General features: G+C 41.1%; 1 protein-coding gene across 1 annotated transcript in view; it reads right to left on the bottom strand.

Moving 5' to 3' along the window:
• LOC124775941 (suppressor of lurcher protein 1-like) overlaps positions 1-23,871 on the bottom strand; it is a 321,061-nt gene that overhangs the window by 22,981 nt on the left and 274,209 nt on the right. The gene's annotated exons all lie outside the window — the stretch shown is intronic.

Here is a 23,871-nt window from a genome sequence, read left to right as displayed (position 1 = left end):
TATTCCTTGTAATGGGGCACAATTTCCAGTCGAATTTCAAAATTTCTTCGGCCATTACAGATATTTTCGATATTCTGTTCATAATGGTCAGTTTCTTCCTAGTCCATTTCTACAGGGTGTTACAAAAAGGTAGGGCCAAACTTTCAGGAAACATTCCTCACACACAAATAAAGAAAAGATGTTATGTGGACATGTGGCCGGAACGCTTAATTTCCTTGTTAGAGCTCATTTTAGTTTCGTCAGTATGTACTGTACTTCCTCGATTCACCGCCAGTTGGCCCAATTGAAGGAAGGTAATGTTGACTTCGGTGCTTGTGTTGACATGAGACTTATTGCTCTACAGTACGTAGCATCAACAGGTTAGTGTTCATCACGAACGTGGTTTTGCAGTCAGTGCAATGTTTACAAATGCGGAGTTGGCAGATGCCCATTTAATGTATGGATTAGCACGGGGCACTAGCCGTGGCGCGGTACGTTTGTTTCGAGACAGATTTCCAGAACGAAGGTGTCCCGACAGGAAGACGTTCGAAGCAATTGATCAGCATCTTAGGGAGCACGGAACATGACTCGCGACTGGAGAAGACCTAGAACGACGAGGACACCTGCAATGGACGAGGCAATTCTTCGTGCAGTTGACGATAACCCTAATGTCAGCGTCAGAGAAGTTGGTGCTGTACAAGGTAACGTTGACCACGTCACTGTATGCAGAGTGCTACGGGAGAACCAGTTGTTTCCGTGCCATGTACAGCGTGTGCAGGCACTATCAGCAGCTGATTGGCCTTCACGGGTACACTTCTGCGAATGGTTCATCCAACAATGTTTCAGTCGTCATTTCAGTGCAAATATTCTCTTTACGGATGAGGCTTCATTCCAACGTAATCAAATTGTAAATTTTCACAATCAACATGTGTGGGCTGACGAGAATCCGTAAGCAATTGTGCAATCACGTCATCAACACAGATTTTCTGTGAACGTTTGGGCAGGCATTGTTGGTGGTGTCTTGATTGGGCCCCATGTTCTTCCACCTACGCTCAATGGAGCACGTTATCATGATTTCGTACGGGATACTCACCTGTGCTGCTAGAACATGTGCCTTTACAAGTACGACACAACATGTGGTTCATGCACGATGGAGCGCCTGCACATTTCAGTCGAAGTGTTCGTACGCTTCTCAACAACAGATTCGGTGACCGATGGATTGGTAGAGGCGAACCAATTCCATGGCCTCCACGCTCTCCTGACCTCAACCCTCTTCACTTTCATTTATGGGAGCATTTGAAAGCTCTTGTCTACGCAACCCCGGTACCAAATGTAGAGACTCTGCGTGCTCGTATTGTGGGCGGCTGTGATACAATACGCCATTCTCCAGGGCTGCATCAGCGCATCAGGGATTCCATCCGACGGAGGGTGGATGCATGTATCCTCGCTAACGGAGGACATTTTGAACATTTCCTGTAACAAAGTGTTTGAAGTCACGCTGGTACATTCTGTTGCTGTGTGTTTCCATTCCGTGATTAATGTGATTTGAAGAGAAGTAATAAAATGAGCTCTAACAGGGAAAGTAAGTGTTTCCAGATACATGTCCACATAACATATTTTCTTTCTTTGTGTGTGAGAAATGTTTCATGAAAGTTTGTCCGTACCTTTTTGTAACACCCTGTGTATCCCGTTGTGGTCACCGCATATAAAAGTATGTGCTAATGTGGTGGCGAGGTCACACTTTTCACAGAATGGGTTCGGCTTTAACTTTACTTCATACTGTTTGTTTACTGTGGGATCTACCTCGTGTACAAAATCGTACCGTAGCACAGTGAAGCTGCACCTTAACATGGAGTTCTTAATATTGTCCCATATAAATTTTCATTTCATATGCTCGTATCTACATTTTACTTTGTAATTGGTCTATGAATACGAGTTGTATTAAACTTTCTCCGAATGTTTTGCATACGATCAATTGCATATCGTCGAATATAATACAATAATTATTTTTTGGGTGGGTGATGTTCGATAGTGGAGGTCCTGTTGTGATCTAAAATAGTAAATGAGTTTTCTGTAATGCTTACCAAGTTGTCTTACAGTCTTCTAAAGGCAATCTTTATGGAGAAACAGAGTGCCTATTATTGAACTATATGAAAAAAAACGTAAATTACTTACAAACTACACGTAATCATTCACTATAGACATTCGGATTTAGATGATCACATGTTCGATATGGCTGTCATCATTGGCGATGATGGGGCGCAGACGAATAGCAAAATTCTGCATGACCCGCTGAAGCGTCGGAACATCAAGACTGTCTACGATCTTCTGAATGGCTGTTTCCAGCTCAACAATGGTTTTTGGGGTTATTGCTGTACACCTTGTCTTTAATGTAGCCCCATAAAAAGGATCCTCATGAGTTCAGATCCGGAGAATATCGTGACCAATCGAGGCCGATACCAGTGGCCTCTACATACCCCAGAGCCAGAATGCGGTCCCCAGAGTGCTTCTCGAGGACATCAAACACTCCCACGTTTTGATTGGGTAGAGCTCCTTCTTGCATGAACAACATTTTTCGAAATTAGGATCATTTGGAAAATGTGTATGAAATCAACTTCCAAAACCTTCACGTACCATTCGTTAGTCACGGTGCCATCAAGGTATTCAAAGTATATCGCACCGATTATTCCATGACTGGACATTGCACACCACACAGTCACCCATTGAGGGTGACAGGGCTTCTCGAGCGCAAAATTCGTATTCTCAGTCCCCCAAATCATCCAATTTTGCCCATTGACAAACCCATCAAAATGAAAGTGGGCTTCGTTGCTAAACCAAACCATAAAGGAACATACCAATTCTCATCAAGCCCCGGGACCAAGCGTGTAATTTGAACATCCTAACGCAAACCGTCCTGCATTTTAGTCACCATAAAGTTCTTATTATCAAGCTGATTGTAAAGATATTCTCTTTCCTAATAACCAAAACCCGACAAGAAAAAATTGGAGCACCCTGAAAGGGACGCGGACCAAAGTGAAAAGTTACCGGTTGAGATGGTATGTGATGTTATTTCAACTATTACAAAACTGTGTCAAATTTTAATGACAGTGTCAGGCATTTGACAATGCGACATTACACTGGTTAACCCCCTGCCCATTCTCAGCAGAATGCATGCATTAATTCGATTGGGAACGGTATTATAGAGCTGTTGTATCCTCTCCTGCTGCAAATGGCCACAATCATTGTAATTAGTCCTTGAAATCCTTGTTACTAGCACTAGGAGGGAGCTAACAGCTGAGCTGGTCCCAAGAATTCTCTCTAGGGGAACAACATGCTCACTTAATTAAGACATGTCAAGTGGGGACGAGCATTGTCCTGCTGAAAAATGGCATCACGACGCTGTCGCATGAGAGGTAACATATGAGCACATTTTTGTGCCGTCAATGTTCTCTCTGTCACTGCCACTGATGACCTTAAGTCATACACAATGGCTTCCCACAGCATGACTGTCTTAGTAACACTGCCGCGCCTCTCCAAAACACTGGAAGAATGGGACTTTATCTTCCCAGGTCACCCACCGGATGACACAGAATGTTAAAGGGACTCCATTGTTTGAAACTTTCTGGCAGATTAAAACTGTGTGTCCGACCAAAACAAGAACTCTAGACCTTTGCCAAAAATGGTTCACATGGCTCTGAACACTATGGGACTTAACATCTGAGGTCATCAGTCTCCTAGAACTTAGAACTACTTAAGCCTAACTAACCTAAGAACATCACACACATCCACGCCCGAGGCAGGATTCGAACGTGCGACCGTAGTGGTCGCGCGGTTTCAGACTGAAGCGCCTAGAACTGCTCGGTCACTGCGACAGGCGGACCTTTGCCTATTTTGTGCCGCTGCTCACGTTGGACGGTTCGTGAGTTGTGCTTGGGAAGCTCAGTTGACAGAGCACTTGCCCGCGAAAGGCTAAGGTCCCGGGCTAGAGTTTCGTTCCGGCATATAGTTTTAATCTGCAAGGAAGTATTATATCACCGCACACTACGCTGCAGAGCGAAAAACTCATTTTCGTCCTTTACATGTTCTCGAATTGTAGATGGTGTTGTGAATGAGTTAGAGTTTGCTTGGTGCACAATACGGCTCTCGTATCTTCTAGTAGTCAGACGTCGTCGACTGGAACCTTGACGACTAGTATATCTGCCCTGACATTCCGATGCAGCCCAAAATCGAGTCACTTTCACAAATCTGATTATCGCATTATTAAACCACCTGGGCACCTTTAGACTCACAATAAGATCCCTATGAGACTCTTTTTAGGTGTTGATAACGCTGTGTCACACAGTTACGTGGAATCTCTTTATTGGCTCTGAGCACTATGGGACTTAACATCTATGGTCATCAGTCCCCTAGAACTTAGAACTACTTAAACCTAACTAACCTCAGGACAGCACACAACACCCAGCCATCACGAGGCAGAGAAAATCCCTGACCCCGCCGGGAATCCAACCCGGGAACCCGGGCGTGGGAAGCGAGGACGCTACCGCACGACCACGAGATGCGGGCTAATCTCTTTATTCTTCAGTGTTCTGACCTTACGCTGTTCACTCCCGTTACATATCCTATCAAGGCTGGCAACAACACTAAACATTAAACACGAACAATGCTAACACGCTCTGGTGGTTGTTCTGCAACTCTAATCGTGTACATACTCGCCATATAATGTCCGTGTATGAAGTTACACTAACATCCGACCATTTCTTCACTTTCTCTGTCAGGGAATATAACAACGGCGAGGACTAATATTTTGTTTGCTATATTCGCTTTAAAGGGAATTATCGCAGTCGTGTAGTATATTCCACTAATTGCGTGCGTGCTTACGGAGAAAGGTGACACTCTGTGTTCTTCAAATGGTTCAAATGGCTCTGAGCACTATGGGACTTAACATCTATGGTCATCAGACCCCTAGAACTTAGAACTACTTAAACCTAACTAACCTAAGGACATCACACACATCCATGCCCGAGGCAGGATACGAACCTGCGACCGTAGCAGTCGCGCGGCTCCGCACTGAGCGCCGAGAACCGCTAGACCACCGCGGCCGGCCTCTGTGTTCTATTACAGGCCATAATACTGTGACCATTGACTATATGCCGTATGGACGCCGAACGTAAATACGAGTAAATGTAACATATTGCGAGTAGATAGGAAAAGAGATCCACTACTGTACAGCTACACAAATCGCTGGAAACATATCTGCTGTAAAATATTTAGGAGTAACTATCCAGAATAACCTTAACTGGAATGACCACGCAAAACAAATACTGGGAAAGCAGATGCCAGACTCCTATTCATAGGAATAATTTTAAGGTTGGTTGGTTGATTTGGGGGAAGGGAGCAAAAGTGAGGTCATCCATCCCATGGGATTAGGGAAGGATGGAGAAGGAAGTCGGTCGTGCTCTTTCAAAAGGACTATGCCCGAATTTGCCTTAAGCGATATAGGGAAATTTCCGAAAACCTAAATCAGGATGGCCGGACGCAGGTTTGAACCGTCGTCCTCCCGAGTGCTAGTCCAGTGTGCTAACCACTGCGCCATCTCGCTCGGTTGAATTTTAAGGCAGTGTAACTCATCCACGAATGAAGTGGCTTACAACGCGCTTGTTCGACAAATTCTTAAGTATTGTTCACCCGGGGTCCGTACCAGGTAGGACTGATGGAAGAGATAGAGAAGATCCAACGAATTGCGGCGCATTTCGTCACGGGATCGTTTAGGCTGCGTGAGTGCGCTACGGAGACGCTCAACAAACTCCGTTGGCAGACGATACAAGAGAGGCGTTGTGCAACACGGCGAGATTTACTACTTAAATTTCGAGAGAGCGCTTTCTGGAAAGAGTCGGAGAACATATTACATTCCCTCACATACGTCTCACATAATGACTACGAGGAGAAAATTCGAGAAATTAGAGCCAATACAGAAGCTTACCGACAATCATTCTTTCTACGTGCTATTAGCGAGTGTAACGCGATTGGAGTGCTCAGTTACTGGTGCAAATGTACCCTGCGCCAGACAACATTAGGTGGCTTGCGAAGTATGGTGTAGATGTAGATGTATATGCCGTAATGCAGTAATTTTCATTTCCCAGTTGTATTTTATTATATCGTTCTGATTTTGGATCATAGTGATCCCTACACATTTCAAATCATTCTTCAGACATCTGATGGTCTTACACATTTCTGCAGTATCAAAGTATCAATATCCGATGGATTTTCTTCTCATTAAGCTAAATATATCATTGGTCGCTGAAGTATGCTAAAATCTTTGAAGCGAATCACACCTGAGTTTTGGTGGTTCATTTTCGTCTATTCTGTTTCTGGTCCCCCTTTTCCTGGATCACTCGGTGTTTGGTGGGGCGTCGACCACAAGGGAGCTGCCACTATCTCACGCGAGAGTGGGTTAGTGTTTTCGTTTTGCTGTTTCACTGCGATTATGCTGCTGTGTAGTATTTATTCACTTGTGGTTTGTTAACATTTATTCAAACGAGCAGGGAGACCTTATCCGTGTTTCTAGCTGGGGTAAATCATGGGCACACAGCATAAATAGGGTAAACTGTGCTCATCGATCGTGCTACGTTTGAAGCTATTCCTCCTTTGATATAGCAATTTTTTGTAGGGAAGGGCTGGTACCTCAGGTCCCGTTTTGGAAGAGCCCAATTTCCTTTTCTTTTTTTGCGGTTAGCCACTTTCACGTGACACAAATCTTTGAGATTTCTTACCGAACTTGCGCCACCTGACAAGGGCTTGTCAACGACTATGAACATTTTCTGTAGCATTGTGAAGCCGCACTGTGCGTTATGCAGTTTGTTTTCACTTTATCAGTTATTTCATATATTCACTTGCTCCTAATGACGAGCTGTAGAACAGTTCAGCAATCATATGTTCAATAATTCCCTACTGTATTTTAGTTTTCTGTCCTTTCAGATCCGTAACCGTGACTGAACAGTTACTTTAACAGTTCTTCGTCATTTCCAAGTGACTTATTCAAAGTAGTACAACTATAAAAATAACAGCACACTTTCTCCCCGAGTTAAGGTCTATTGACCTTCCCCACCCTTAAAGTCTCATGAGCAGTTAAACACAGGAAAAACACAAGGTTTTTGAATGTTATTCATGCAGACCATCATAACAAGAGATATCTAGATTTGTCATAATTCCAAACAGTTCATTCGCAGCAGGTCTTGTGATTCAGCAACGATACTGGATTTTTCTGGTTAATTCCGCTGATTTCGCACAGTTTAATAGTACCTTAAATGCACAGTCGGCAGTATAATTTTCAATAATGTCCTGCAACTGTTCATGAATGAAACAGGAACTTTCCAACACACATTTTAAGACCCCAAATCAAAAATGTGCTACCTGAGTCACGCTCAGAAACATCGAGCAATACAAACCTATGGTATAATTGCGGTGCTTCAGTCGAACTGTGCATAGTCCAAGACAGACGAGAAACCAACGGTACACGCCACTGGCACGCTCACTTACTAGAATCCGAGCTCGAATTCCTTTGACAAATACAGGCATTCTGAAGTTGGCTAGCGCTACGATGAGTAATTAAAGCCATGCGTTTACTCTGTAGGGCGGAGATCGCCATCAAATTAACTTTTTCGTGCCTCTCTCCTGTCTACTCGTTCGACATTCAAAATTAGAAGTCGAAGTAATTATCGGTTACTGCGCATTCGTTGTATGTTGGCTCTAGCGAGAGGACAGAGCTGAAACTGCTTTCGGCAAGCGTCGACGGTATCGATTATACTTCGTTCGTCCGTCCTCTCTTGGAGGACTGCTACGTGGAGTGTGATCCTTACCAGGTAGGTTTAACGGAGGACATCGAGAAAGTTCAATGAAGGGCATCACGTTTTGTATTATCAAGAAGTAGGGAAGAGCTGTGTCATGGACATGACGCAGGACTTGCGATGGACATAATTAAATCAAAGGCGTTTCTCGTTGCGGTGGGATCTTCTCATGAAATTTCAGTCACCTACTTTCTCCTCCTAATGTGAAAATATTTTATTAACGTCGACCTACATAGGGATAAACGATCATCATAAAAATATAAGAGATATCAGAGTTCGCACGGAAAGATATATGTGGTCGTCTTTTCCTCGCGCCTTTGGAGAGCGGAATAACATAATTATTGTGAAGGTGGTTCGATGAACTCTCTGCCAGGCACTTAAGTGTGATTTGCAGAGTAGCCATGTACCTGTAGATGTACTGTCGTATAATTGTTTCACGCTGTGCACAAAAGAGAGCAGAAATTCGGTAGAGGAGAAACTAATTTAGCTCCAAGGATTCAGGCAATGGAACCAGACTGCTAGCGAAAACTAAATTGGTAATATCCATTGAAATTAACTTGTCCAGGTTGTAGCAGACTCACTTTGCAACACAGTAATTAACTCATCGGTTTTCTGTTTCTGTTTATCAACAAACATACAATTTTCTAAAACAGAAAAAACAGACGTCAATTTCTGAGTTCAATGTCCGAAACTGAAGCAATGAATTGAATCACTACAAAAAAACAACCATGTTGAGAAGACGTTGTTGAAATTCGTTATGTAGAGTTTTCTCAATGATCCATTTCTTTCGTCTTTCTGAATAACGTTTCCTGTTTCTTGCAGTGTGTTTTCTTGTCTAATGACTTGATTTGGAGATATTAATTAGCAAATTATATCACTCCTATGAATTTCGGCGGCACGGGAATGTCATCCAACTACAAAATAGTGTATCATAAATCACAAAGTATGCAACTGACGTGTATAGGTTTGTTCCAATACAGCGCTGGAGCAATTTCTACTGAAGTAGGTAATAAATGATTTATCATCTGGAAAATAGTACCGATAGTACCGTGGAAAAGAATACGTGAGTTAGAACACCCCTAGAACCACCAGAGGTGGAAATATCAACGAAAAAGAATGATATAAAAATAATCATAATTCTGAAAGTAATTTAAACTAAATTTTGTACGCATACAACTTAATATATGGAGAATAGTAGTGTGTCACATAACTCTATCACGGCTAAGAATGGAGAGGTGGTGAGAAAATTAATTACTTAATTAAAAACAAGTGTAACTCTGGAACATGTGGAGAAATTTCAACCAAAATTATTACATTTATCACTTGTCATAGGTTAAAGCCCTCCTGGAAGACTAAGGAATGGGACTGCCTACTCTGCAACGGCTGGATTAGTTTTAACCAAAACTGTGACGTCCTAACTGAACAAAACTTCAGTGTGAGCCAGAAACACGTAGCATCCATAGAGAGGACGTGGGAAGTGGGAATAAAAGCTATTTTGCATACAACAAGACATGTTCCACGTGCAAAGAGATCAAATGGAAAGAAAACTCCAGGTGGAACGTTGCAGCTGTTCCGGAGAAGATAAGCAGTGACTTAAACAAAACTATGTGCTTCAAGAAATTGTGAAAGGATACAATAAAAGTCAATCAGAAAGAACCGGTGAGCACGAAGAAAGAAAACAGTAAACCACATAACTTTTTCACCAGTTCAACTGACAGTTCCAACAATCACAGAGAATATTGTACCAACATCCCACAATATATTTAAATGTTCGTATAATTCAAGAGATAAAACGAGATCCTCTCCTTGTAAGCGCAACATGTTGCAGAGTTGTACTTCTTTCTGGTTGTCACTTATTTCCCACCGCCTCTCTACTCTCGAAAAACTTGTTTGTTGGTTTTAAACGTAGAGCAGAGTACCGCAGACAATGCGGTCATTTCAGGAATGGGATGAATGAGCTACTTCTCGCATTAGTGCGCTGGAGTAACTGTAGGGCACGGAATCGTCAGCTAGTAAAGTAAACGGCGGATAAGCTGAAAGTAGGAGGCATTTCCAGGAAAAAATGTGTTTTATTAGTGCTAAACGTAAGCGAAATGGTAGTAATTATCGCAGAAACGTAAACAAGAAAAGTAAGGTTTGTGAGAATTTTTCTATCTACTTTTGTCGACATATGAGAGGTAAGAGTGAGTAGCAAGGAGTTAAATAAAAAGTTCAAACCTGTCCGAATGTAAGGAGAGAGCACATTGGAGAACTACGATTCACAGACGCCGCAGTTAGGAAATGTTATTCTGAATGCAAGACGTGTAGGAAAAATGTAAATAACGAGGTGATGTACTTGGAATATGCTTCCATTTTATGGAGAACTTTCCTTTGCCGAATGAACCAGTGGAAAAATATTTTCGTGGGTAACTGTGATTGAACACAATCAGAATCCCTAGTCTGAAAGACAATAAGGCACAGTACTGTTCGTACCATGAAGGTTCAATCTCCAAATGAGGTATGTTCATTTCTGCTTCATTACATTCAGAATAACACCACTTAAGCAGTGAAAGAATTGCATAGTTTTTCAGATAACTGCGGCGGGATCAAAACAAAAATAGTACCGTTATTCGACTTTTATTTGCGCTAACTAAAATTGGGAACGTTTCATAAGATCATTCAGTGTGTCCCACAGCGAAATCATTAATTTCTTCCATCATAGCCTGAGTTCACGAAGTCAGAAGATAGGCGAGGGTATATATGCCAGGATAATATATACCTCAAACAAACATGCAAGCGTAAGGAGTAAATTCGCTGTTAATACAGTCACTTTGAATGATGTTCTGAACATCAAAAGAAAATTTGCCAGAATTTTGCAAGAGAATCTGCTGCTTAAGAGTGGTACTTGGGATAAAAGAGAAAATGTTTCCTCGCGCGCAGTTAAGTGAATTTGTTTACTCAAATGACAAACCTGGATTTGTAAGTGCCAGTGTAATAGAGTAACTTACGACATATTGTATTTGCGAAAACGTGTCGCTGGATGCATGACGTTACCCATACAAAAGGCATGTAGTGTCTCAACTACCATTAATAAAAGAAAAATAAACAAAAGTGAAGCAGTACAGTCCTAACAGAACACAGTACCTTCTCTGAAGATGTGCAGGACTGGCCATTTTGTAACAAGGTGTGTGCTGAGAATTAGGTTTGAGATGACACTGTATGCATCAGTGTTCTGCCGTTAATTTTGGAGGTTTACTTTGAAATATTTACTGCAAGACTGAAACAATTCTTTATTAAGCTGTAGTAACAGTTACTCATAATAAGTCGTTTATGTCGTATATGTCGTTTTCTAGTACGGGAGAATTTTGTACCTTGGAACAATTTTCAGACTTCCACCTGTAGACAGCTTTGTAATAGAAGCTTAATATGTTCTCTTATTCCAGTTTTTAATGATCGCATTCACTTTTAATGTGCTACAGTCGTCTCTTCGGAAACTTTTACTCTAGAAAAATAAGTTTTTTTTTCCAAATGTGAAAAACTGTTTCGAGATACATGGTCAAATACCTAGGAACAAATACTCTTTTAATACTACAGTCGAGAAAATCTTGCCAATACTGTATTTAAAAGTGTATATGTTACTTTAGTATAGCACTACTATACACTGGCAAATAATATATGTTACATTAGTATTGCTCTACTACACACCGACAAATAATAAGTGAAATAAAATTACGCAGATGTATTATCAAAAACCGGTTATATCTTGAAATAGAACCTGCTGAAAAATAATACATTTCAGTATTCTAGACAGGTAAAATTGCTAAGATATTGAAGAAACTCGTTCATTAACAAATATTTACATTTCCAACGGTGGAAAGCCTTCTACCATTTTAGGATGCAAAATGGTGCACGACTGACGAAGCATAGCTTAGCTGTCCAGACGTTAGGCCATGTTTTAAAAATTTACAGAATTTTACCGACTATCACATTCTACTATTGAAGAATAAACATTAGCCTCTAAATATCTTTACTATATTACGCAAGCAGTTCAATGTATAGAACTAAAAATATTTGGAAATGCTCCACAAAATGCCGCTTCATGTCTCACAGCAACGAGAAAACCAGGAATGACGAAAACTGCTAATGTCTAGCTCTAGTACGTATACCTTCACCTCGATATAAAACCGATCACTAGACTGAAACATAGAGCGGGTACACTATCCTCCAGGTGCAACACTCTTCCTTACCTTCCGTTAAGCTGTATTTGACTGTCTGTGCATAAATAAGATTTATAAATTGGAAAACAGTATGAAATGTAGGGTATGTCACTTGTTTGCTTTCTGCTGTAGTAATTGTCCTTTTTCCATAATACTTGTGCTTAAAAAGTGATGTGTTCCACTACATTCTTACAGTATATCAGACACTACATTATTGAGAGAAAGTAGCTCTAGGTTAGATTAAAGAATATTCTAGATACCTCAGGCTTAAAACGTGCACAGTAAAGCTTCTTGAATATTAATCTGAGTTTGGGAAAAAGGGCTATAAATATTAATTACTGGAAGAGAAATTAATTTATCTTTTATTATCTCAGGATTTACATTCCTTGATTTATCTCCTTTCTCCAGTGACCGATTCAAACAGGATTTTCAAATTTAAGATTGCGAAGTGGTGGAAAAGAAAAACGTACAATAAATGTAAATTACCAGCTTACATTCATTCACTTTAAATACGAAAACTCACGGTTACTCAGTTATGAATTGAGTTATGCACATTTGAAATTACTGAGAGCTACAGGGATAGTATGAATGGTCAGGGAAGAGACAAGAGTTGAAGATGTAATTCTAGCTGTAAGGAAAAGGAATTACGGTAGGTGGGACACACAATCAGGCAAACGACTTTCATATCGACCAAGGACGTTCTCTGACGGTTTGAGAGACGAACAGATAGCGACAACGACCTAATGAAATGCAGATGAAGTTGGAAGCCATACGGGAGAAACATGGACGAATAAGACGTCTTCATCGGTCAGTACAAATGTTTAACTTGTGCTCATTTTGACTGCTGATTTATGCACATTATTCAGACGAAATGCATCTACAGCTCTTGTTCTAAGTTTTTTTGCATTCCTTGTCAATCTATTTTTCCCCATTATCATTGTTTTTGTTTTATCATTGTAAATCCATATTTAAAGTTCCTATCTGTAAGAGGTGATGTGAATTGTCACTCTTACATTGATCGACAGGTATATCATTAACGCAAACTGAGGTTGTAAAGCATGAGAAATTAGAATAAGCTTGTTTCCCATGTAAATGTTGTACATGCTTTTAATGCTCCGTACTTGAAGTCAGATGAAGAAAATTTATGAAAATATTGTCCTGAGTTTCAATTGCAAATATGAAATGATGACTTAATGGATCAAGCAAAAATGTACGAAGGTGGGAAAGAGCTATTAAAGAAGCTTTAAAAATAATGAAAAAATTAAAAGTAGCTGGTATGGACGGCACTAACAGTCGTTTTATTGAAATGTGGCGGAATTCTCATTAAACTCAAATTTTTACATTTCCTAAAATTTTGCTGAGAGGAAAGTGCGAAAGGTGAACAGTGGTTGTGTACTCCATTTTTGAGAAAGGAGATGGAAGCGACTGTAATAATTATGCGGTAATTGGCATTTTAGTAGCTTGATAAGAAACACATGCAATAATTTTAACTTTGAGAATAAGACCAATAGTCGAAACAATTTTGACTGAGGACTAGAGTGGGTTTAGATTTGGTCGAAAAACAATGGACAGATACTGATAATAAAAGGAATAGAATTCAATAATGACACACACACTGCATTCATCGATTATGTTGAGCCGTCTGACAGGTTAAACAGGACGAAACTCTCGCCGATACAATAAGAAAATGGAATTACACGACACTTGATACGGGCTCTAAGGAGCTTGTACAGTGAAACTAAACTTGAAGTAAAAACAGGAAAGAAACTAAGAAAGAATGGCATTGTAACTAAGCAAAAAGTTAAAAAATGTTTAAGCCTTTCCCCCAATTCTTTTTAGTTTGTATATGAATAACAAAATTAAAAATTGTAAGAAAGAAGAAAAAAAGGACCTTTATAAAAAAAATTTATCTAAGTTGACGATCTGACTATAACAACTACTTTGATAGAAGACGATATTAGAAATGAGCTTAAAATATGTACAATAACAGGCGTAATAGACTTATTAGCAGAAGGGGAAGTAACATCAAAATCGAATGTAACGAGTCGGTTACCAGAAATAGTTTTGCAATTCACAGGATGATTCAGGAGCACTTACCGATGCCGTTTTATGGAACTCGCGAAGTTATTTCTGGCCTCCAAAAACCACGCGCAAAATTTTCATATTCTCTCGCTCGCTACAGCAGACTTTTAGTCACACAGAAAAAAATAAAAATAAACAGGGTCCTTTTTGCAGGTAATTTTACTTTGTGCTGGGATAAATTTGCGCTAGGTATCGCAATTTTCGTGTTATTCAAGAACAGCATAAGAATGTGAGCCTCAAATCCCATTCACACGGCCAGCCCCAACGGTCAGGGTTCCTAGTATGTTGCTCATGGCACCCTGTGTGTCTGTAAACTGTAAACGTGTTGCGCCTTGGCAAATTACAGTCAATAATTGTGCTACGGCACTGCTCATTTCTAGGGACTGTGCTAAGGCAGACAGTTACGGGAGTTAGGTGTGTTCTACATTTGGTTAGGTCATACTTGAGGAAAATGTATTTTTTATCTCCTGTGAAGATGACTGTTTAGCAGTGGTTCCCAAAACTTTTTGAAACGCGACCCACAATTTTTCTGGAAACATTTTCGCGACCCAGTATATTCATATGTATACTCTACCATTACAGTAACTACGCATATATAATATGAAACTGAACTTAGTATTGTATGAAAAAATGCTTTTCTGAGTAATAACTTTGAAAATGCTGAAACAATAGTTTGACCCCTAAGAATTTTACTTCACGCAAATTAAATGATGAACTTAATGAGATTCGTGGTATTGTTTAGTCTTGGTGTTAATGACACCTTCTAAATATGTATTGAAGCTTGTTAGTCCTAGTCGTAAATTGCTTCTATATATAGTTTAAGAAAACCAAGCTAGAGAAAGCACATTCACACACGTAAGTAGTTAGTTCCTTCAAAGCTATGTTTGCAAGCACTCGATACTCTACCTTTAATTTGATCATAAATGGGATTAGGCTTAATTCTTGAAATAAAGTTTTCAAAGAAGAATCACACGACAGGTATATCAGGGAGTCTTCCGCAGATGTCAACAGTTTTAACTTTTTAAGTTTGTGTTCTTCAAACGGATTCCTTATCCATACTAGTTCATCAGGAATTCTTGGAAAGTAATACCTACAAGAAGAAATCAATATTAAGTAACACTCTTGAATAAGCAAACAACTATCAATAGGAATAACGTGAAACTGTCAGATTCTTTTGAGTTCGCTATGTGGGGACGGCCTAACTATCATGTTGAAAATGGAGGTGGTTGACCTTAATTGTTACTTTTGCGAATTGGGTGAAAAATAATAACACGAAAATTATAAACATCTTTAATAAGGAATACTTCAAATCTAAGTGATTACTAGTAAAATTATTTCAGAAGAAGTACCTGAAACTAGAGGCCAGTGCTTCAAGATGTTTCTTTGTGGCAGCTGCTGTTTCCTCGTTAACTTTAATTCGATATATTTCTAAGAAATCACTGAGGAGTGGGAATGCATCAAAACAGGCTTCTTTCACTTAACTGGACCATCTTTCAAGTTTCTTAATAGTTGCTTCTACTTTATCGTGAACATAGAACTTGTGGACATCTCTCCCTTGCAGCGATGAATTAAGACTATTAAGAGCACTGAATATGCCTCCAAAATATGAAAGACGTATTAGCCGATTTCCGTCATTTAACACGTCCAAGAAACTGCTCACAGATTTCGCATCACTTTTTTGCTCGACAGGAAGATTCTCATCTCATCTCGAAGCTCAAATAATCATGATAGCACTTTCCCTCTTGTCAGCCAGGGTACTTAACAGTGAAGAAGTGTTTTGTGCTCACTGCCCATCTCATCACACAGTATGGCAAACAATCTTGCATTTTTTGGTCTAGATTTAACGAAATTCACAATTTTTACTGCATCATTAATGATTTTCTTCGAGCTATCAGACAGACCTTTACATACAAGGGCCTCTCGGTCAGGCTACAGTCCACTGCACCGAGGGGGTAGCTGCCCTCACTTTGGCAGTCAAACCTGAGTAAGCGCCAGACAAAGCACAGGCACCATCTACATCTACATCTACGTGATTACTCTGCAATTCACATTTAAGTGTTTGGCAGAGGGTTCATCGAACCACAATCATACCATCTCTCTACCATTCCACTCCGGAACAGCGCGCGGTAAAAACGAACACCTAAACCTTTCTGTTCGAGCTCTCATTTCTCTTATTTTATTTTGATGATCATTCCTACCTATGTAGGTTGGGCTCAACAAAATATTTTCGCATTCGGAAGAGAAAGTTGGTGACTGAAATTTCGTAAATAGATCTCGCCACGACGCAAAATGTCTTTGCTTTAATGACTTCCATCCCAACTCGCGTATCATATCTGCCACACCTTCTCCCCTATTACGTGATAATACAAAACGAGCTGCCCTCTTTTGCACCCTTTCGATGTCCTCCGTCAGTCCCACCTGGTAAGGAACCCACACCGCGCAGCAATATTCTAACAGAGGACGAACGAGTGTAGTGTAAACTGTCTCTTTAGTGGACTTGTTGCATCTTCTAAGTGTCCTGCCAATGAAACGCAACCTTTGGCTCGCCTTCCCCACAATATTATCTATGTGGTCTTTCCATCTGAAGTTGTTCGTAATTTTTACACCCAGGTACTTAGTTGAATTGACAGCCTTCAGAATTGTACTATTTATCGAGTAATCGAATTCCAACGGATTTCTTTTGGAACTCATGTGGATCACCTCACACTTTTCGTTATTTAGCGTCAACTGCCACCTGCCACACCATACAGCAATCTTTTCTAAATCGCTTTGCAACTGATACTGGTCTTCGGATGACCTTACTAGACGGTAAAATACAGCATCATCTGCGAACAACCTGAGAGAACTGCTCAGATTGTCACCCAGGTCATTTATATAGATCAGGAACAGCAGAGGTCCCAGGACGCTTCCCTGGGGAACACCTGATATCACTTCAGTTTTACTCAATAATTTGCCGTCTATTACTACTAACTGCGACCTTCCTGACAGGAAATCACGAATCCAGTCGCACAACTGAGACGATACTCCATAGGCCCGCAGCTTGATTAGAAGTCGTCAGTGCAACACATTTTGTCCACTCTGTTTCATTTTCTATCATAAAGCCATCAAGACATTTAAAAATTTCTTTCCCTGTTGTTGTCATTGGCAAACATGTACAGAAGAGCATGTCTTCTTCTATACTCCCATCAGATTCAAACCTAACAAAAGCCAAAAGAACAGCCTCGCTGGCTATGTCTTTGCTTTCATCAAGTTGAAGTGAAAAATAGTCACTGTGATCATGGACTTCTTTACAAACTCTGACATTTCATCGATCCTTTTCTTTACCGTTGTGTTTGATGGACGTATTTCGCAAATTAGTCTTGTGTGCTTTTCGCTAAATAAAGCATGAGATATTATTTTGGCCGCTGGTGAAATGATACCCTCTCCTACGGTGTGAGCTGCCTCCTTTTCGGCCATCAATAACGACAGTCGATATGAAGCGATTGTAACTTGCTTATTGTGTTCCCCAGAAGTCGATTTTGTCATCACTGATTTTGACTTTAAATATTCTCGTTTTTTGTTTTGGAAAAGAATCGATTGACTTACTAACGTATTCTGGATGTTTCTTGGATAAATGTCTTTTCAGTTTTGAGTATTTCATACTCTCGTTAGAAGTACTTCAAAGCAAACAACACACTGAGGAAGCGGCTCGAGATCTGTGCCAGAAAACGCAAACCAATATTTCAAATAACGATCATTGTATTTACGAAAGGAAAATTTTGCCTTGTTCACTACCACATTCACCTTTAGGTGTATTACATGATGCACTGGTACCGGATGTGGAAGGTTCGTCATACTTACGCGAAGTCTGTCTTTCGCAGCACCATTCTCTTTTAATCCAAGCATCCATAGTGAAATAACATGAAACAAGCTGCCACAATAAACACGCATGCACACACTATACCAACAAACAAACAAAGGACGCTCTCACAGCCATGAGTCACTTTATAGCAAGTGGAAGGGAAAGCGGTGTTGCAATATCGCAATTGACGATGAGTCCTGCGCCTGCGCTGTTCTCATTTCCCCCAGAGCACGTTATTAAGCTACAATATTTTCTTGCTTAGAATGATTTTGTGTATAACTGTTCGGATTATTAAACTTTCGTCTTGAAATAAGATTTCACATTGTCAGTCGGTAAAATATTTTACTTCGTTATTTTAAAAATACTCACCTAAATAGTGGGTCGCGACCGACAGTTTGGGAAACACTGCTGTAGAGAGTGAACATACAACAGTACAGTTGATGGCAGAAATATGCTTTTTTTTTAACTGTCGAAAGATTTATTACATACGAGGCTTGCCCAGAAAGCAATGCACCACATTTTTTTTCTCAGCCGAAAACAATGCTTCGAATGTGAAACTACATGTATCTATTATTTGAAGTCTCCTGGGTGAGCGCGGCAAGTTTCCGTCGCCTCCGACAGAACGGAAAAGCGTGAATATATTCACTTGCCAAATTTTTTGGTGATGAAGGCAGAATGAGGATTGGGGCATCTGGTGCCCCAATCTTCTGTCAGTTTTTTAAAGTGTAACAAATTTGCCTTTTTTTCGCTTCGACAAGAGAATTTTTCTGCTTGTTTCCCTCTTTTGCTTGCTACAGCAGAGTGTGCTGCTTATATTGATGGAATTCTATAGGTCTGCAAATTTTTATAGTTTATTTGTATACTTCGGTACATTTATATACTTTCACACATATAAAGAACAAATCAGTACACATAGTACAAGGTTAACACAAAATCGTTAGCTTTACAATTTTTTCAGTATAATTCGCTCGTCGATCGAAGGTTCATCGAAAACCCTCGGCTTATGATTTGTATCTTACGAGTAAATGTGTTACTAGAAATAATTTACTGAATCTGTTGTCTTCTCAGTTTTATATTATGTTTGGCAGTCATTTTAAATTCTTTTCAGGCATCTTAAGACTTCTTTTAGCCCCCATTTGGTCACTGCGGTATCCGTCGGGCATATTTATGCTAGGGTGAAGTTCAAATTATGCTGAGACGGCGCATCATGAAGTTTTGTTGGCGATACTAATGCTCACTAAAATACAGTTTGGTGACATCAGAACTATAGTGATGCTCATAGAACCCTTTCGATGTGTTCACGTCAGCTAAAACTACATTTACGCCTCATACCGGATATTTCTAGCATAAGTACAGTAACTTTGAACCTATGGATCTCGGTAACTGATAGAGATATCAAAAAAAGTTTCAAGGTTGCCAGAGAACATCACCTTAAGAATATATGGAAAGCATTTCGGTTGTCTGCCATGAATATAAATTGTACAAGTGAACATCCCCACAGCTGGTGCTTTTAGTACCCAAAAAATTACGGTTTGTCGGGATTTTCTCAGGAACCGTCCATGAACAGATGTTGCTTTTGTAAGCCACCAAAGGTCCACCCGACACCACACCTAATGCGAAAGAATCAACACATCTACTCAATTAGTCTTGGTTGGCGTAAGTGTGTAATACTTAAATTTTGATCCTGTAATGCAGGATAGCTACAGTATGCCCATTTCGGTATACTAGTGGTACCTAGGCCAACAGCTATCTAAAACGTTTGTCCCCTTATTATGTGATAAGTGGAACTCGAGATTTTACTCCCGAAAATATCAATTCCGCGCGCGGCTTTTTGGAACATGTTGGTACCGTGCACGGAACAATGAATGATATAAATTATTCCATTGTTCGTTGTATGTAGTTATCTGAATATGTCTTTGTACCACGGAAGTCTCCGCAAGCATTTAAACGGAATGTCATTGCTATATGTCACGTCTACCGACTTCACGGGACTGTCAGTTGCCACAATACAGCGTGTCACTTTCCCTGATTATTCAGTACTACTAATACCAAGCATCAATCAAACAATGGAAAAACCTGGATGGATTGTAACAATATTAATGAAAGGAAGGTTGCTACTCACCACGTAGCAGAGATGCTAAGTCGCAGATAGGCGCAACAAAAAGACTGCCACAAATAAATCTTTCGGCTCGTAAGGCCTTCGTCAAAATAGACGACAGACACACAAACATTCACGCAAACACAACTCACGCACACGACCGCAGTCTCAGACAGTTGTGCTACTCACAATACGGCGAAGATACTGAGCTGCAGATAGGCACAACAAATAGGCTGTCATAAATAAAGCTTTCGGCTAGCAATGACTTCCTCAGAATAGACGACAGACAGACACGCACACACAAACGCAACTCACACACACAAATGCAATCTCAGGCAACTGAAACTACGCAAACTGAAACACATACACACACACAAAAAATCGCAACTCTTACAGACGACGGTGTGTGTGCGTGCGTGTGTCCGTCGTCATTTTTTGACGAAAGCATTGCTGGCCGAAAGCTTTATTCGTGTCATTAATTTAACGTTATCAAACCATCATTCAACACATCTGCTAAACTTTCAGTTACTACTTTTTGCTCGTATGCGCTGCGCATATCACAATATGAAGCAATGGGAGGAATTGGCCTGGAGGAATTAACCTATAAAATCGCTATATACAACGCACGTCGGCTACTTTAAAGTGTACAAAGAAAGTAAATGCCTGCGAGAGAAACTGTTGCTGTTGACTGTGTTTCAGACTGTGTTTATCAGACGACAGCTTCGTGACCTTAAAAAGAAGGCATCTCCCTCTTCTGAGTATACCCATCCCTTCACAGTTTCAGACATTGACTCTGGACTGAAGGACCTCAAACCTCTTAAGGCACCTGGATTCGATGGTATCCACCCAGAATTCCTGATCCATATGGGAGGAAAAGCTAAGAAATGGCTGGCAGAATTCTTCACTGACATCCTGCTGACTGGTCAACTTCCATCTGAGTTTAAAAAGGTGAAGATAATATCTGTTCTGAAACCTGGCAAACCCAGCAACAGGGTAGAAAACTATCGCCCCATTTCCCTACTCAGCTGCTGCTACAAGCTTTTTGAAAGGCTAATATATAACAGAATAAGTAGCTCTATCTTAGAGAACGTTCCAGTTGATCAGGCAGGCTTCAGACCAGGGCGTAGCTGCTGCGACCAAGTATTGTCTCTCACATCCTTCATAGAGTCAGGATACCAAATGAAGCAGAAAACATCTGTGGCATTTGTTGATCTAACTGCCGCCTTCGACACTGTGTGGAGGGAAGGCCTTATCTACAAATTTCTCCGCATCATACCCTGCAGAACAATGGCTCGACTGATTAACAGCATGCTAAGTGATCGGAAGTTCCAGGTAATCACTGGAAGCAGCATAAGTAAGGAGAGGAAGCTGAACAACGGATTGCCTCAAGGATCAGTTCTCTCACCCTTACTGTTCAACCTATATCTATCTGATCTACCTTACACTTCGTCCAGAAAAGACTGCTATGCCGATGATCTGGCTCTAGCCGTCAAACACCAGGAAATGAAGACAACAGAAGAGATTTTAGCCAATGACCTGTCTGCATTAGACAATTACTTCAAAATCTGGAGACTCCAACCCAGTGTTAGTAAAACAGAAGTGTGTTGCTTCCATCTAAATAACCAGTTGGCGAACGTAAAACTGGAGGTAAGTTTCAGAGGCAGAATTCTTCATCACAACTGGATCCCAAAATATCTTGGTGTCACCCTGGATCGTACACTATGCTTCAAACAACACCTTCTTAACTTAGCTCAAAAGCTGAGGACTCGAAACAACATCCTCCATAAGCTATGCGGAACTACCTGGGGATCTTCAGCAACCACCCTGCGAACTTCAGCTCTGGGCTTGGTATACTCAAGTGCTGAGTATTGTGCACCTGTTTGGATGAATAGTCATCATACAAGGCTTGTTGATACCCAGCTGAATACGACAATGCGCATAATATCTGGCACAATCAGATCTACTCCAGTTTATTGGCTTCCACTGTTAACTGGTATAATGCCTCCTGATCTACGCAGATGTACTGCCCTTATGAGAGAATTCCACAAGATGTCCAGGAATTCTAACCTACCCGTGCATAGCGACCTGCCACTTTTAAATCGCAAGAGACTGAAATCACGTCATCCAACTCTGTGCGATGCTGCTGACATGGTGGCTAAGAATTTCAAACCTCTTGAAGAATGGAAAGGTCGGTGGGAAGCAGTGACAGATGTGCACCTGCATAACATCTTCTCAGGTGCTAAACTTCCAAGTGGATTCGACTTACCACGCAAGACGTGGTCTACTCTCAACAGAATCCGTACCAGCCATGGGCGATGCAGGGATGCTCTCTTTAAGTGGAACAAGCTGCCTGATCCAGCTTGTGACTGCGGGGCTCCATACCAGACTGTTCACCACATCGTCAGTGAATGCAGGATTCGAGCCTATCACGGCGCCAAAGAGGACTTCCTGCTAGCAACTCCAGATGCAGTGCGCTGGATTGAAGGACTGGATATTCAGTTGTAAAAACAAACTTAAGTTTCTTGTGTGCCAATATGTACATATATATATGTAATTTCATGATATGTCTGTATTAGCCATACGCTAAATAAATAAAGACTGTGTTAGCAGTACGTGGTATGTGCCTCTGCCAGTCGAGTCAAATGTTCCAGATAAAATAGGATTCCATGTTTTAGTTGTATCATAGCCGTTGTTCGCATTGCTAATATTATCTGCCAGTCTAACTTCATCCTATTCCTGTGAGACATGGTCCCAACAGTGGGCCGCAGGAGCAACTATTTGTGTCCCATCACACATCATTCTGCATCCTTCACAGGGATACGTTTGTGATACCTCTTGTCCTTACGCTGTGACAGTGCTTTGCGGTGCTGTTTCTTACTACACTGAAGAGCCAAAGAAACTGGTACATCTGCCTAATATCGTGTAATCGTGTAGCCCCCCCCCCCCCTCCAGCGGGCACGCAGAAGTGCCGTATGGCATGGACTCGACTATGTCTGAAGTAGGACTGGAGGGAACTCACACCATGAATCCCGCGGGGCTTTCCGTAAATCCGTAAGATTACGAGGGGGTGGAGAGCTCTTCTGAACAGCACGTTGTAAGGCAGCCCAGATATGCTCAACAGTGTTCATGTCTGGGGTATTTGGTGACCAGTAGAGTATTCCTGGAGCCACTCTGTAGCAGTTCTGGACGTGTGGGGTGTGGCATTGTAGTACTGGAGCTGCCCATGTCGCATCTAAACGTATCAGAGGTCCCATATGAATTCAACTGCACACGCCGCACATCATTACAGAGCCCCCACCAGCTTGAACAGTCCTCTGCTGACATGCATGGTGCATGGATTCATGAGGTTGTCTCCATACCTGTACAAGTCCATCCGCTCGATACAATATGAAAAGAGACTAGTCCGACCAGGCAACATGTTTCCAGTCGTCAGCAGTCCATTGTCGGTGTTGACGGGTCCAGGCGAGGCGTAAAGCTTTGTGTCGTGCAGTCATCAAGGGTACACGAGTGGGCCTTCGGCTCTGAAAGCCCATATCGATGAAGTTTCGTTAAATGGTCCACACTCTGATACTTTTTGATGCTCCAGCATTGGAATCTGCTGCAATTTGCGGGGGGATTGCTCGTCTGTCATGTTGAGCGATTCTCTTCAGTCGTCGCTGGCCGCGTTCTTGCAGATCTTTTTCCGGTCGCAGCGATGTCTGAGATTTGATATTTTACCGGATTCCCGTTATCAAGGTACACACGTGAAATAGTCATACGGGAAAATTCCCACTTCATCGCTATCTCGGAGATGCTGTGTTTCATCGGTCGTGCACCGACTATAACACCACG

The sequence above is a fragment of the Schistocerca piceifrons genome, chromosome 2 (assembly GCF_021461385.2).
Source record: "Schistocerca piceifrons isolate TAMUIC-IGC-003096 chromosome 2, iqSchPice1.1, whole genome shotgun sequence".
In the NCBI taxonomy this organism is placed as follows: domain Eukaryota; kingdom Metazoa; phylum Arthropoda; class Insecta; order Orthoptera; family Acrididae; genus Schistocerca; species Schistocerca piceifrons.
Note: the sequence above shows the minus strand (reverse complement) of the source record. Positions and strands in the feature narration are given on the sequence as shown.